Genomic DNA, 17,906 nt, shown 5'->3' on the forward strand with positions numbered 1-17,906 from the left:
TTTTGGGGATATGCAAACATTTAATCCTTAATAGAGAGGGAGGAGGAAGGGGGAAGGATTTTTATTTCCAAGCTCCCTCCACAGATCTCAGCCCTGCCAAGCAACCCATTCCACACCTCTCTCTATTTCTCTCTCTCTCTCGCTCCCCCTATTGGCCCCCACACCCACTTCTTCCTCATCCCTTATAACTTCTCCCTCCCATCTGGTCCAGTGGTGGTAACAGTGCCCTCATTATACTAATCTCAGGGGACTACACTGTCTACTATGGTTTTCGTACCCTTTGGCCATAAAAGTTCCATTTTTAAAACTCTCCTCAAATTACTCAATTTGAGTTGAGCCGTTTGTTTTCTGTCAGGATTCTGACTGACATGATAGATTGACATGAATAGTTGTCTAGAGCATATTATTAATGAAAAATGCAAGTTTCAGACCAGAGCACAATGACATAATTAATGTAAATATATATATACAAAGCAAAACTAAGTATTTTATATATGTGTGTGTGTGTGTATGTAAATACAGAGAAACATATGAAAGGATGCACACTAAATTGACAACAGTGATTACATCTGAGGAGAAAACAGAATGGCAAGATAAACAGGGAACAGGGGTCAAGGGGAAATTTCAATTTATTCATATCATTAGAATTTTTAACAATGAGTATGCACTTATTTATTACATGCTTAATTAAAATACCTTAAAAGAAAAAAGAGATGAAGGAAATAAAATGTTCACACTACATTTTTAAATGACAGGTACAAAGTATTTCTCTTAAATATGTACATCAAATAAAAGCAGAAGTTATCATTGGATAGTGATATTACATGTGATGTTTGCTTTTGTTTTCTCCTTTCTGTCTTCAAAATTTCCTGAACTGAAAATTGTAAGACTTTTGTAATTACGAAATGATTTACATCATGAATTGGACAAATTAAACTGAGAGGATTGGACTAGATGACCTCTAAAGTTGCTTCTAGGTCTAAGCTATGAACTCTCTGATATTTCACTCAAATTAAACACAAAATGATCAAAACAGAAGAAATCTACAAGGAAATTAGAGGTTTCAGCAAGTGATGGAAGGTCTGAGAAGAATAAATAATAATACATATAAATATTCATGGAAAATATAGAGTAGGGCCATCTGCAGATATGAAAGACACCCAGTCCAGAGTCAGAGGGGGCTGGGGGAATATTCCACAGTCAGTTGGAGAACTGATAAAGACCAGGGCCTTCTCTCTATTGGTAGGGATTCAAGTACTGGGGCCTGGTGGACATCACATGGAAAGGGCACGTGGATCAACTCAACCTCCTCCAGCAGAGTCAGGAGGGGAAGAAGAATTGGGAGAGTGTCCAAGGCCCATGTCTGGCTTATACATGGCTCAAAATCAAATTGGTTGATCGTCCTCGGCCTAAAGCGTGTGTCAAAGCAAATGGGCAATGACAGCAACAGGCAAAGGAGGACTTCCCTTCAGCTGATGGAGAGTCTGTAAGACCGTAATAAAAAACATTTTATTTTATGGAAAAGGTAATTGGGGAACCCACCACTGTGTTCTGGGAACAGAGACACACCACAGCACACTAAAAAGAGATGATGCTGGTCCAACCACACAAAAGGGAGTGAGCAGGGGGGTGGCAGCAGTCCACCGAAAGCTGATATAGGCCTTTGGCTGTAAGGAAGGGACAAAATGAGCCCGTGGCAATTACACCAAGAAGACTGATGAGCCTGACTGAAGGTAGAAGCAGAATTGTTATAACATGTAGGAAAAAACAACAGAAGAACTTAATTTCACTCATTTCTATTCCATGCTGTTCTGTTTACATTCCTGGCTTGCTATTCACTAATTACGTGACTTTGGGCAAGTTCCTTTATCTCTCATTCTTCAGATGACATATACTGTGTCTGGTACATGGTAGGTTCTCAATAAATATTAGCAGCTTTTCCCCACCTCTCATTCTTCCTTTTCCGTCTTATATTTATAGATTTATGCAAATACCAGATATATTTTTAGTGCTGCTTCCAACCCACTGAAATAAACTATGTTATGGAAAGTAATTTGTTTACAAAGCAGATTCATGAATCTGAATGCTAAAGAGGAATTCCTTCCCACGTATAAAAATAACTCGTCTCTGATTTATTAACAAATAACCTACTCACAGGCAAAATTGGAGGTTTACTTAAGTATGCAATGAATTTTTAACCATGCATACCTATTTTAAAACCCTACAGAAGACCATTGAGCAATTTCTGTAGGAAAAGGAAGCAGGAATGGCGATAAGAAAAAAGTCAGAGACTGGAAACTTATTAAGAATTATAATACAACAATCTGCCATTCTAGGTCATTCCAATTCTAACTCCATATGCAAGTGTCTGAGATTGAGTTCCCCAGAGGCTGACTCTGAGATGCAGATTCATGCGAAACTGACTTATTAAGAAGTATTCTGAGGAACAGACAGTAAGGGAGTGAGAAAGGGGACAGGGTAGGGAAGGAAGCCATGCAAGGGTGACATTTCAAGCCAAGGCTTGGAGAATGTAGCTTTAGCTCAATCCCACAGACGACCTCTGGAGATAGTTTAGGAGAGCAAGGGACACTGAGTATTTGTTACCTCACACCTGCCTGTCACTGGTTAAGGGCTGGCTCTGGGGGCACTAAATTCCCAGGCATTCCTGCTTTCCTTGCGCTAAGGCAAAACCGTCTCCAGCAGCCTGAGGGCAGCCCTTCCAGAGAGAAAACACCAAGGAAACAGTACCCAGGTAAGTGGAACTGACTCTGAGGGGATGTGGGCAGAGCACTGATAGTACATATGCGGGAGTTTGTGCATTTACTGATCTCTACCAGTACACCTGTCCTGGGATCTATTCCCAGGACCTTTCCTGCTAGAAATAGAACACACGCACCGGCATTTCTTAATAGTATAGATTTTGTTTCCATACATGAACACAAATCAATCAATATATTAATACAAACAGATTCAGTTGTAAATGGAAGCTAATCTTAACTCTCTGAGTGTTAGAAGAAATTCTACCTTCTTCTCTGTTACAGTCACATTTGCAAATCTTTAAAAGAAATCCTATTCAGGTGTTGTTCTGGAACTATTCTTACTCTATTCAGGAATATCAATTCCTTGAAAAGTAATATTTATTAGGCTATTATGATACTGGGTTTCTTTTATAAAAGAAATACATATTGAACACATGATGCAGCATAATACTCAAATAGAAGGATCTCCACAAAGTGGTGGTCCCTGTTGGTGTAAAGTTATCCATACGCATCATACCCTCCTCCTTGACTCTTGTTTCCAGTAGCCAACTTGACAATTGTGATCTGCAGTAGCAAAGAAAAGATAATCATATTAAGCTCTACTCAGAATTATCTGCTGCTGATTATAGTACAGAATCAACAGATTCTTGAGACAACATAGGTCTCAGGCTGCTTCCCTACGTGATTCATCTTTAACTCCACAAGGAATTTGCAGCTTTGGTGTCCTTCGACTGCTATAGCACAGAAGAAGACGAGAGATTGCCCATCCAAGGATGGCTTCCCTGTAATCCACAAGATTATCCCCCTTCCACTTTTACCCACATCCTCTAGTAAAGCATGCAGGCTCGGCCATTTAAATTATACATTCTAATTTGTTACAATTCAGGGAACTCTCAGATATAAACTATGATTGGGCAGATCTGTCATTCCTTGATGGTTCACTCTTACTTCACTTCAATGCAAGAATTGTTTCTCTCTGCCCCTTGGATCCAGAGAAAGTTGAGTCTTTTTCATATGGGTCTCCTGCTAGGTTTTGGATGTATCTCGCCCCAAGAACTCCTACTTCTAAAGGCTTATCATTCCTTTTCTGTTCTCACAGGCCTCCCAAATGCCACAGTTTTTTCACAACTCTGTACCCCATCTCTCATATGGGAGTCATCTACCCAGGTGCTCTATCCTTTCTCAGAATAATAACATCAGAACACTGAAACTGTTGACAATTCAATTACAATTTCATGACTCTGGACCTAAGCCAAATGGAAATTCTTAGTCAATCAAAAATCTGAATAAAATATATCCTTTAGATTATGGAAAAGGGATAGGATGGGAATTAAATGTTCCCGTGGACTAGAGAATAAAAGGAGGAGTAGAAAGTGAAAAAAGAAAATATGTCAAGAAAAAAATGCAAAGGGAAAAAGATTGGAGAGAGCGTAAAACAAATGGGCAACTGAAAATCAGAAGAGAATTATAGAAAGTGGTAATATTGAAAATCACTGCTCAGAAACTGATGGAAGATACTGGGTCGAGGCCAGGCAAAAGTCTCCCACGGCAGAGCAAGAATGTGGAGAAGGAGGCCAACCTTGGCTCTAAACTCCACCAGCCTCCTCCACCGCAATCCTTCGGTGCTGCCTCCCTCTGCCTTTCTAGTTTCCCATCTGTCAAATACGCTCACGAATTCCTGGGACGGAATACCTTTGTCACTCTGTTGTGAGAATTTTAAGCATGGAAAGTGCTTTGATCTTGTTGAGGAAAATGTAATTTCAAAGCTGCATCATCATATTTGCCTGCAAGCAAGCAATCCATACACAGATGCTTTTAAAAATGTTTACATCAAGCCAGGTATCTACTGTGCTCTTTGTTGAAAAGACTTCCTTCTTTTTCCATTACTGTCATATAATTGGATTGTATTATATTAACTAAACATTATATTACGATAACTAAATTAATTCTTTTAAAGAGGTCAAAGTGACACTGAAAAAACGAAATAGAAGCTCAAGCTAGATTTTACTCCTCAGTATTTATCAAATAATTCAACCTCATTCAACAAATATCTGTTGATGTCTTCTATATTCCAAGGCACCATGAGGGTTATGAGGATAAAAAACAGACTCTGCCACAGACGTGGTTGTAGATATACATTCTATAAGCACCTATCAGCGCTTTTGTGAAGATTGCTGGAGACACCCTTCTCAACACACAGCCCTCTGTCAAATATTCAGCCCTCCACTGACACCTTCCAGAACCCATACTCTAATACCACCCACCACGTTATGCACTCAGACACCCAGAAGATCTAGCTCTGCAAAGCATAGAGGGCATGAACCACTCCAATAAGTGGATTCCATTGTCATCAACACAATTCCAGGAATAAGTCTAAGATGACCACAAAAACTCCATATTACCTCCCTCTAACGAATTGTTCAGAGAACTGATTTAATTAATTGGTATTTTTATCAGAGGAAGTAATACAATCAAACAGTTGAATAGTCAAATATACTGAAAGGCTCATAATGAGAAAGAAAATTCACTTCTTACTCCTCCCAAATGCCCACTTGACTGCCGGGGAACAAACACTTTCAATGGCTTTAAGTGTTTCCTCTAGAATTTGCCTTCCATATTCCTAAATAATATATATATTCAGCTTTTTATTCACTTAAAAATTTAAGATATTATCTATTGCCTTCCAAGTACTGTAGATGATGATTTAGCTCTCTTAAATTCCTACCATCTTTCCACAATCTTCCAAATACAGTAATATGACAACTTATGTATAAATCTGTAGTGGGCATTCATATTACTGGAATTAACTAAAAATATTTTACTACAGAGTTGTGTTATAGTATTATTTCATTTCCTTTATTACATAAATAATTTTATGTATTTTATAATTAAATTTGTAGTATGTTATAATTATATCATATTAAAAGGTGTATTATGCTAATTATATTATATAATCACAATAAAATCTAATATTGCATTATAAACATCAAAATTATGTTATTACATAATTTCATATATTATGTTTATATTTCATGTTATAATTATATATTTATATTATATTACATGTTATATTGTCATAAAATAAATATTAAATTTATTGTATTGTATGACTATTAAATCATATTATAATATGGTTTGATTTCTTTTGTTATATAAGTTTTCTGAGAACTGAGGATTGCTCATGTTTTTGTTTGTCTATTCAACTATTGTTTCTTAGATTCCCTTACATACCAGGCTCTATTCTGAGCACTTGGGATATAGCTGTGAACAGACAGACAAAGATCCCTGACCTCTTGGCTCTGACATTCCAGTAGGACACAATAAACACAGTAAATAATTAAATTTAGAGGTTGGTAGATGGTATTAAAAAACCTATGTCCTTAGTTTTCTTTCTTTTTTTTTTTTTTTTAGGAAGATTAGCCCTGAGCTAGCTGCTGCCAATCCTCCTCTTTTTGCTGAGGAAGCCTGGCCCTGAGCTAACATCCGTGCCCATCTTCCTCTACTTTATATGTGGGACGTCTACCACAGCATGGCTTGCCAAGCAGTGGCATGTCCTCGCCTGGGATCTGAACGAGCAAACCCCAGGGTGCCAAAGCGGAATGTGTGCACTTAACCACTGAGCCACGGGGCCAGCCCCTGTCCTAGTTTTCTATGTATTACGCTTAATTTTTGTCCACATGCTCCACCATATCTGTCAAATGCCTACCAGTATTATTTTTCAAATGTTCAAACATTTCAGCTAATCTGATTTTAAAAGGAATCCCCCCATCAGCAAAGAGCTGGACATTTATTGAGGTACTCCCACATATCAATATATCCAATTTACCCAAACAAGAAACTTCCCACCTCCTCCCGGGCTATAGGTGTCCTGAGAATCAGCCTGTCCTGAGAAGAGAAACTGGGAGCACCATACTCAGTACGGAGCCTTCTTTAACCCTATTGTATTCAACCATGAGCTTCAGCCCTCCATTATGTGAGTATCCCTTAAGCTGGAAGTGCCAGCTCAGAGGCAACACTCTGTGAGGATGTGTGTCACCCTTTAGGATGTAATATACGCACTGAATCAGAGACCTCTATTCCCTGCTAAGAAGAACACATGGATCCAGGAACCAGGGCATAGAAACAGAAATAGCCCACTTAGCATCATTCCCAATGTCCCACACAGGCATTCTGTGCTTCCTGTTCCCATAGCTCTGGGCTCTGCCGAGTTAAAAGTCCTAGTCCACAAATGGGGGCACACTCTTGCCAGGGAACACAACAAAGTTCTCCTTAACTACAAGCTATGACTGCAACCTGGGCACTTTGAACTCCTAATGTCCAAGGACCAAGAGACAAGAAGAGCAGTTACCGTCGTGGCGAGCATAATTGACCCTGACTATTGGATGGAAGTGGAAACAAGGAGGAATATGTGTGAAATTCAGGTGACCCACTTGGGCATCTCTTGCTACTCCCTTGTCCAATTTTGACTGTAAATGGACAAGTGTAACAGCCCCAACTTGAGAGCAGCTCAGACGCCTCAGGAATGAGAGTTTGGATCATACCACCAAGTAAGGCACCAAGGCCAGCAGAGGTGATAGCTGAAAGCAAGAGAATTTAGAATGGATAGTGTAAGAGGAAAATGATAAGTACCAGATGCAAGCCCAAGACCAACTATGGCAATGAGGGCAATAGTAGATCATCCTGATAACTTATTTTAAGTTTCCCCTCAGGAAAAGAGGCCACTGGAACCCTGAAGGATCTGTTCCCTGAACATGCGGATCCACAGGGCACAAGGTGTAGACTGTGGCAGCTGTGGAAGTGTGCCACTCAAATCTCTTTTCAAGAAAGAACTTGCTGTTCAGCTGCACGGACGCATTTGGGTGAGAGCCTCCAGCTGATAGCACCTTCAAGCTCTGCCTCAGCTTTTGAGGCAAGGGCATACTCTTTCCAGGCAGCCTGCAGCCAGTGACTAAGCATTTCTGCCCAATGTGGGGCTCTAGAGGGTAACCATTGCTCTGAGGCTCCACACTGATTTTGTCAGACCTACATTGTCGTCCGAGAGTTGCCTTCCCCAATCTTGCTTCCTCCCTTCTTTTTTCACAGATGTCAGATTGCATCCTACTCTGAAAACTTTCCCTGCCCAATTCTGCTTCATGCTTCTTTAATCTTTCAAAGGCAATACCTCAATCCAATACACTCTTGCACTCCTGCTCTATCTCAGTATCTGTTTCCTGGAGGATTCAATTGACACTCCACTTGAGTAGATTCTGAATGATTTGGGATAAAGTGGATCCCATGGTCACATACCTCCAGCCATGCCTCTTTTTCCGTAAGGTACGTAGCTTGGTCCTACATGAAGTTTTGCAGAATCCCATGTCGATGAGTCAAACATTCTCTAAGCCCTTGGATAGTGCTTCTGACTGAGGCCTTGAAGATGCAAAAGACAAACCCATAATCAGAACATTTATCTATCCCAGTCAAGATGAATTGTTGCCCTTTCCAGGGTAGAAGGGGTTCGATTTAACCAATTTTCCACCAAGTGCCCAGTTGCTCACCTTGAGGAATATTGCTGTATCAGGAGCTCAGCATCAGGCTCTCGTTGATAGGTCAACCATTCACAAGCAGCTGGATAAGCCTACATGGAGAGACCCCATGCAAATGTGTCCATACATAGCTTTTCTATCTCCCAATAATTACTCCATTCAGAAGCTCATTGTATGAGCACTGGCATGGCTGAGAATAGTTGCTGGCTAACCCCAATTGGCTGAGTTGTTCTGTCCACTTGGTTAGTGACTCTTCCCCAGTAGATGCTTTCTGTTGTATACTAGCATGTAATACAAAGACACTCACACTTGTCTGTTCCCGTATGTCCATCCACATGCCTCTACACAAAAATTCCTTTTCTCCTACCTCTCAGTCTTGCTTATTCCAGGCCCCTGACCATTCATCTAAGCTATCTGCAACTGTTTATAAATCCACCTATATCCCTACCTTAGGCCACTTCTTCTTCCACATAGAGGATAACTAAGTGAACTGCCCAAAGTTCTGCCCATAGGTAGTATTTCCTCATACCACTGTCTTTCAAAATTACCCCCAAATTGGGATGAGGTGCACCAGCAGTAAACTTTCACTTGTACCAGTGTACCAGGCCTACCCATCCATAAACAAAGCTCAGGTTTTGCCACCTTCACCAGCTGATTGTAGGGGACCTCCCAGGAAGTCACAGGTGTGAGCTAAGGGAGAGACTTCACTGTAAATCTTCCACAGCCAGCCACAGCAGTTCTAGCATCTCTACCAATCATTTTTTCCAAGTTTCCTAGACCCATCCCAGCAGAATATTAGCAGCTATCTCCAGCACTCTTGCCAGGCTTTAAATCCTGTATCAAAGGAAAGTGTCTCATAGTTTTCAAAAATCTCCCCTATGCAGTTTTAAGTTCCAACTCCCTTAATCGAGCACCTCAGTATTCACTGCCTGGCACACCCTCCTGGTTTTTGACAGGTCCTTCAGCTCCTTTTGCATATAACACCTCCCTTCCATTAGCAAGCCTAGACTTTCCCCACTGGGTCATGCTGAGACTTGACCTTAGTCATTGGTCTAGTGGCTAGGAAGAGAAATGGGGGAAGATCCTGAGAGGGCCAGTATTGTCCTGTAGGCACTTCTATCAAATGTGGCTCCTTTGTAGTAGTTAAGCAAGAAGGAGGACTCTGCCTTTCAACAAGGTGACCTACTACAGCTCCAAGAGTTCAAAGGAAACTGGGAATTCCAAGTACACAAGTATAGCTACCCAGTTATCCTCATTCCAAATCTCAGAGTCCTACTCCCTCCCTAATAGGGACCTCAGTCTGTCACAGAAGACTTGCCTAGGTTGAGAATTCGGCTTTCTCCAAAGTTCTGTCACTCTGACAATTCAGTCCTCTACCTGGTATTTAACTCGGTCATCCCTTTAAGTTCTGCCAGAAAAGCTCTCTTACTGTCACACTTTCATTTGAGCTGGTAATTAATTACCATGAGCATGAAGGGCATTCAGCAACAGGCATCCAGTTCAGTCCTCAGAACACTATTGCTCCTGAACCTCTCAAATGCCAGAGAGATCACACAAGCCAGTGCATCTGCTGCTACCTGTATCCCACCCCAGTGCACCACAAGTAAAAACCTTAACAACTGCACTGCTGCTACATACCAGGGCCTATCAGTACCTCGTCTATCACCAGTGATAGGGACTCACTGCCAGCCACCTGGGAAGTGATGTAACTTCAGAATCCCCTAGAATCTGCTTCCCAGGACCCCTCTTCTGGTACCAACCATCATAGGTCAGATGCTCTAGAAGCAGAGTCTGAACCAGGGATTTAAATTCATGGGTAAAGGGGATGTGGGCAAGGCACCAAGTGTCCACCAAGTTCCCCATCCACTCAACGTTTCAGACACAAGCACTGTTTTCCAAGATTGAGACAGACTGGATTTGAAATATCTATTCCAAAATGACGATATGGAAATGGGAGTCTTTCCCATCAGAAACTCAAAATATTATGCCCAATCGTAAAAAGAAATGTTATCATTTTCACTCCATGGACTTAGAATGAGAAATCTAGATGGTGCTACAAATTCAAAAAAGTTTAGCTATCATAGATCATCAACAAGGAATCAAGTCTAATAAAAACAGGCATCAATAGTCAAGGAGAAGGTGGGAATCCAGGTTTCAGAAATTCCATTCCAACCAATCTACCAATTGTGTAAGAGAATGCAAATGATTAAAATAAATAAACTTTAAAATATGTAGGAATTCAAAATAAAGCATGTCTTCTATTAACTTCACATAAGGCTAAGCCTAAAACATCTCATAATTAATTATATCAGAAAACTAATGTACTTTATAATTCTAGAGAGAAAATGTGCAAAGATGTGCTTGCAAGACATTTTTAGCTCAAATTTCTCTGTTTGAATTCATAAAGCTCCCTTCTGGTTTCCAATCTGTCACAAGAAAAAGTACCTAATTGATTGCAATTCCAGAATTGGTGGAAAACAGAAACAATCCAAAGGCCAATAATAGAATTGAAATGCTTTTCTTTTTTACCAAAAACTAGGTTTGCATCCAAAGACATAGGCTTTGAAAAATGCATTATTTATTTAGCACTGAGAATAGGGAAGCCAGACTATGTTCAGGAGTTTTCTTGCTTTCTGTTATCAAAATGACATTCTGCTTTACAACCACACTTCCTCCCTAATAGGCTTGCTATTTCCATTTAAAATGTGTAACCCTTTTTCTTAGAGGGCAAAAGAGGAGTCACATAGTAGAGCATTCTGAGCCTTTCAATATGGAAATTATCCAAATAAGGTACAAATTCAGCACAGTTGTTTGCAAAAAAACAAAAAAAGGACCTTGAGCAAACATTGATATTTCTGCATTTCAGTTTGCTTCCAAAGATCAGAAATTTCCAGCATCAATAGGAGAAAAGGAGTAAAGCTTGCACAACTCCAGCATACTCCCAGGGTACCCACTATTATCAACATTTTGTCTGGTCATGTATTAAAAAAGAAACGTAGCAGTTGAGGTAAAAAGGGAACACAGATGGTTGTGAGGGAAAGTTTAGAATCTCAAAGAGTAAACAACAAATAGGAAGTCTTTCATGTTGACAAATTCTTTTCCAGAAAAAGGAAGGCCTAGAAATGGTCGAATTTCTATACTCCAAGTTCTGAAGCGAAAAATGTAATATGGAATACCTTGGCTATCAGTGTATATGAGTAAAGTTCATTCAAAAATATAAGGGAAAAACTTTTAAGAATCCCAAGCCTAGAATCACAAGATTTAGAGCTGAAGGAGCCGGGCCGGCCCCATGGCCCAGTGATTAAGTTCGCAGGCTCTGCTTCAGTGGCCCAGGGTTTTGCTGATTTGGATCCTGGGCGTGGACATGGCACCATTCATCAGGCCATGCTGAGGTGGCGTCCCACGTAGCACAACCAGAAGGACCTACAACTAGCATATACAACTATGTACTGGGGGGCTTTGGGGAGAAGAAGAAGAAGAAAAAAAAGATTGGCAACAGATATTAACTCAGGTGCCAATCTTTAAAAAAAAGAATGGCAGTGAAAGGGGAGTTTAAGCCTTAAAAGAAAAAAGAAAAAGAGCTGAAGGAGCTAGAAGATTATTCAACAGATGAGGAACTGGTTAGGTATTTAACTTGGACATTTCTATAATGTTCACAGAATAGTTATAGTTGTTCATTAATAAATTCCTTTGGATACTAAATGCCAGCAAAAATTAAAATTTCCTGGAGGCATGGAATTTTCAACCAAATATAAACCTTGACTACAACCCATAGGAACTGCTGGCTATCCTAGGAAATCCAGATCTGGGTTAAGTACATTCACCAATTCTTTCTCAAGAAATGCCAGTACAAGCAGTCTAGATGTCTGCTCTTGGCATTTCAGATCAGTGGAGAAAATAGTTGTCTATTAAATAAATGGTGTTGCAACAATTGGCTAAATTTTGGGAGAAAATTAAGGTAGATTTCTACTTCATAGCAATTATAAAAATAAAATACAGATCAATAAAAGAGCTAATTTTAAAATTAAGAATTATAAATAAATATAGGCAATTCTGTTGATATCTGTTGCTATATTTCAGTTGATACCTACATAATGAGAAGGCAGCACCCACATAAAGATCTAGAGAAAGAACATCTACAGAAGAAAAAACTAGTACAAAAGCACTGATGCCAGAATAAGCTTGGCATGTTCAAGATCAAAGAAATACAATGTGCTTATAGTGAGGAGAGGAAGGAAGGAAGCAGAAGATGAGGTCCCAGAGCTAGGAAAGAACAGGATTATATGAGGCCTTCTAGGCCTTGTCAAGGAGATTGGAATTTATTCTCAGTGTAACAGAAGTTTTAGAGTGTTTTAAGCAAGGGTGACACGATCTGATTTGTGCTCTAGAAAGACCAGTCAGGAAGACTGAAGGAGGAGTGAAGAGTAGAATCAAGGACTGTAGAAATAATGCAAAGAGATTACGGGGACTTTCACTAATAGGGAATAAAAGTAAGAAGGCAATCCAGGATGACTCCAAGGTGGCAGCCTAGAATGGATGGTGTGCCACTTATTTGGGGGAGGGGGCAACTTAAGAGGAGAGGAGTTAATAGTTCTATTTGGGGTATGTTACAACCCCAATGCTTATTATACATCCTATAGACATGCCCAATATCAGTTCAATATCTGAGCAAGGAGCCCAGGGAAGAGATTTGGGGCTGGAAATATAAATTTGAGGATTCACCAACATATAGATGTTATCTGAAGCCAAAGGGCTAGGTCAGATGAGGGAGGAAGAGAACATAGAAAAACAAAAGATCAGGACCAAAGACGGAGCCTGAAGGACTCTTATTTTCAGAGGTCTGGTGGAGGAGAGGAGAGGAGCTGGCAACAAGATTGCAAAAGAGGGTCCCAGAAGGGAGGGAAAAACCAGGCTTACCATGTCACTGAAGCCTAAAGAAGAAAGTATTTCAAGGAGGGAGTCATCAACCATGTCAACTGCTGTTGAGAGGTCAAGTGGGACAAAGAGAGAGAATTGGCAATTGACTCTGACACGGTATAAATCACTGGTGACCTTGATAAGTGTGATAAGAGCTGCTTCACTAGAGTGATTTGGATAAAAGCTCCATTCCAATGAGTTAAGCAGAGAAGGAAAATGAGAATGAGACAGCAAGTATAAGCACCTCTTTCAAGTAATTTCACTATGAACAGAAATGAAAATGGGGCAGTAGCTGGAGGAGGGCAACAATCCTTAGGATGTTTGCTAATGCATGATAATAAGGCATTTTATATGCTATTGCAAATTGTTTTTAATAATCTGTTAATTAACATTTATTCAGCATTTACACTGTGCCATGCACTGGCCCACATACTTTCTTGTATTGCTCATTTAATTATCAAAAGTATTGTAATTTTAGAGATAAAGTTACCGAGGCACAGAGAAGTCAATTAATTTGCCCAAAGTCACACTGTCAATAAGATGCAGAGCCATGATTTGAAAACTGGTAATGTGAGCTCTTTACTGCTGCAGCAGAAGATGCAAGAAAGAAAGCAAATAATTGTAGAAAAGTAGTCCCTGAGAAGGTGAGTGGGTGGGATCCAGGAGAAAGCAGAGGGATCAGTCTTAGAAACAAAAGCAGATGGAAAACAGAGTATATGGACACAAACACAGGTAGTTAGAATTCATGGTGGGAATAGGTATTGCATCTAATTGCATCTTATTATTTGTATAATTAAAAGATAACTTTAAAATATTATTAAGACTTTCCCTTTCCATAGGGGAGCAAATGTGTAACCAAGCAAGTGGTTTGTGTAAGTACTCAGAATGGAGCCTGGAACATAGTGGGGACTTTGTAGGTTTAGCTTCTCTTAAGCTCAATAGTGTCACCTAATGCTCTTAAGAAGCATGTACAAGACATAGTGGGGACTTAAAAGAGAGAGTGGTCAGTTCGACTGGGAGAGAAGCTAGATCAGAAAGGTCTTTAAGACAAAGGATTCTTGAGTCCACACTTGAGACAACTTTTGAAAAATGAGTAGGTGTAGTTAAGGCAAGTGGATGGGGTGGAGGATGGCAAAGAGCATTACAGAGAGAGGGAAAACATGAGCATCAGGGCCTCCAGAAGGATCAAACCAGCTATCAAACTAAAGGATCCACAAATAATGCCTTATGGCTGAAATATCTTTCAAAGAGGGTCAATGCAAGAAAGAGGGTTGAAGAGATAAACAGGAGGGCCCAGGTATAAAAAGGAGCTTGTATACTATACAAGAGGCTTCTAATCAGATCTGCAATTGAGAAAGATTACTTTGGTTATAAAATGAGGGTGGGGAGGGGGTTCAAAACTGGAGACAGGAAGACCAATTACTAACGTCATAGAAATAAAAGAATCTGACATCATAAGGTAGCTGTAAGAGAAGATAAAAATGAAGACGAATTAAACAGAAAAATATGGCATGTGCGGTATTAAACAGAAGGAAGTAAATGAGAGGATAATGATCAATAAAACATAAAAGAAAAACTAAAAGTACTTCATAAATGAGTAAATATAAGCTCCCCTGAAAAAGAGCCTCTGCCAAAAACAAAAACAAAAAGTGTATGGAGAGTTTAAAAAAGAGAAGAAAACAGAAATAAAAAAAGGTGGGTTAGTTACAGCCAACCTAAGAGAAATATGATGAGAAGGGATCATCTACTTCTAACAAAGTTTTGGTCACAGAAGCAAAGCATTTGGAAGGAAATCAACTGGCCCTTGGGTTTTTAGAGGTTATGACCAAGGAACAGCTGGGTAGGTGCCAAAGATGGACGCCTGGAGCACCAGCCACACCCTTTCTCAAATACGAAAATACAAGAAATTGGAAGCAGAACCTCATAGACAAGTAGGTAACTCTGTGAGACTGGACAGAGGGAGGTCCCAGGGGGGAACTGCTGATGTGTTAGAGAAATTCTGGGGCACCATAGCTCTGTCAATTTTCTAAAGGATTCCAACCCAGTCCATGTAGATAACAAACCATATCCACAATGACAAGCTTAGTGTATTAGGGGGTTTCACTGCATGGAAGAAAACAAAGATGGGAAAAGAAGAACATTGGTGCCCCTGGTGCCTTCAATGGGTTGGCCAGAGATTGAGGTAGTCTGAGCAGCCTGGGTCAGAAGAAGAGTAAGGGATCAATGGTATCATTGGCAGAACTGAAGAGGGGGAGAGAGATTTGAAAGGGTTATGGAGACAGAATCTACAAGATTTTATGACTAAATGGATTTGTTGTATGAGAGAGAGAGACGAGTCAAAGCTGATACCCCTGTTTCCAGCTTGGAGGACTTGATGGCCAACAACCAAATGAGAGCAGACTGAATTCAGTTTGGATACATTGAGGCTGAGAGGCTGGTGAGGTTTCAGTGAAAGTGTGGACCAGGAGCTCAGGAGAAAGGTCTGGACTGAGAAAGTGGTTTCTAGCCATCAGGACATAAGTGGTGTTAAACCATGCAGAGACTGCCTGGATCCAGTCATACACCAAGAGCAGACAGAGGAAGAAGATCCAGCAAAGGGACCAGGAGACATCAGTCCAAGAGGTAGAAAGAGTACTGGGGAGGACTCGATTTCAAGGAGACTAATTAACCAATAACATCAGGGTCAAAGCTGGTTTGGTATTTTAGTTTTTATTTAGTCAATGAACAGAAATTATTTTAATAAATACACCACTGTTCACTTAACACAGTTGATACAAAGCAGGCATGACAAACATTTCTGATAGGAACACAAGCACATCTTGCTATAACAGTAGCATGACCTTCACGGGAGAGCAACTTTTAGAGACAAACCCTTTCCCCGAACTCTCTTCTCTTGCAATTTTCTCCCTTGAACAATTTTGAATCATTAAGAGGCACAGCTTCTAATTAACCTAGTAATAGCTCCTAATTACTGTGTGTACTCAAGTCGAGACTTGGAAATCTCTCTAGATAGCACAGTCATGAGACTGTGAGAAAAATTTGGTTAAATACAATATGATTTTTATTAAAAATTGATACCTTCCTTCTCTAAGATTAAAAAATAATAATAAAGACCCTCCTCATATATGCTCCTTCTCCATCACCAAATTTCACTGCTTTTCGAGGGAAGTGAAGTGGCGAAGAAACATTAAGGACCCACGGGAAAAGCTAATTAATAAGTTAACCATTGACCAATTGCTCTTGGAAAAAAAATTCTGTGCATTGAGTAACTAGAAAGAGAAGCACCATGTTTCTTTCTACTTTTAATAAGCTGAGATGCCCCTTTTAGGTGCTGAAGACCCTGAAGTATATGCTCTCATTTTCTATAATTAAACCAGATTTAAAAGAAGTGGGAATTTTTTTTACTCCAATTGACATGATATTTAGACCACGGATGTTTGTTTCCACAGTTTCATATGATCTCTAAAGAGGGAAGCTCAAAATATTCCTCTCTCCCACCTTATAAAGGGTTTTCAAGGTGATAATTTCTGATACAACAATTTTGTAACTTTTGAGAAATATTAGGCTACCTAGGACATAAGTTCTCCGACTCTTCCCCAATCCCCTCCTAAACATTCCTGAGGGATGTGACCCACTCCCATCTGTGAAAGAGTACATATAGAACCAATTCCCAAAGTGCACACAGCATGCACATGAACAGAAGAGATAAGTGTTTCATTTGCCCCTCTCTTTTCTCCCCACTGCTAGGCACATGTGGGACACAATTTCCTGAGAAGAACAGAGAGTGGTTAAAAGTGCTCCCGAAAGCTTTTTGGTTCAGCCATCTTTTCTCCATTAGGAAAGTGTTCTCTGACATTCATCCAAGTCATTGGGGAACAGGGACAACTCACATCTCATTATCATTTTTCTTCTGCTTCCATGCATACTTTGAACCAAGAGCCTGCTGAGGAAACCAGACATGAAGGCAAACCAAACACAAATAGTGTAAATATCTTTGTTTCTTCCAGGCCACATGATTTCATTCCTGAATGAGTCTCACATTTCATCAAAACCAGAGACTCTTTAAAAGGAGGCAAGATATTATAAATCACTACAAAGTAAACACCATTTTCGCAACTTAGCAGCATAAACAATGTAATACATATAAATAAGACAAAAACATTCCATGATATAAATCCTATTACTGGCAGAACAGACAGGCACAACCTTGAAAGCATCCTTGGGAGCCGCAGTATAACTGGATCTGACAGCCTGCACACAGCATTTACATGCTGTGAAATCGTACATTCGATTCCTGAGGAATTATGAATAAATGCTAAATAAAACCATTTCTCTACTGATTTGAGCCCAAAATGGGGGAGCGGGGGCCTTTAAATTGAACTGACAATGTACTCACCTTGGAATGAGAGTTATTCACCCTTTCTTTTGCTCAGAGAGAAGAACAAGAGTGGCAGGCAGCAGAGAAAAGCGGAGTGTGGCTATCAAGATGACTGTGAGTTGTAGGGGAAATATGAAAGGATAATATCTCTTCATTAATCTAAAATCCTTTCCTGCAGAGGCCTGGAAATCAAAGTGGGCAAATGGAGTCAGTTTGCTTGGAAGCTACAGTTTAGTCTCCAGATCTACAGATTCTGGTTCTGGTATTGCAACTCCCTATGGACCAACATTTCCACTCCTCTCAGAAGAGGAACTCGTCCTTCAGCTCTCC

The sequence above is a fragment of the Equus quagga genome, chromosome 7, assembly GCF_021613505.1.
Source record: "Equus quagga isolate Etosha38 chromosome 7, UCLA_HA_Equagga_1.0, whole genome shotgun sequence".
Classification (NCBI taxonomy): domain Eukaryota; kingdom Metazoa; phylum Chordata; class Mammalia; order Perissodactyla; family Equidae; genus Equus; species Equus quagga.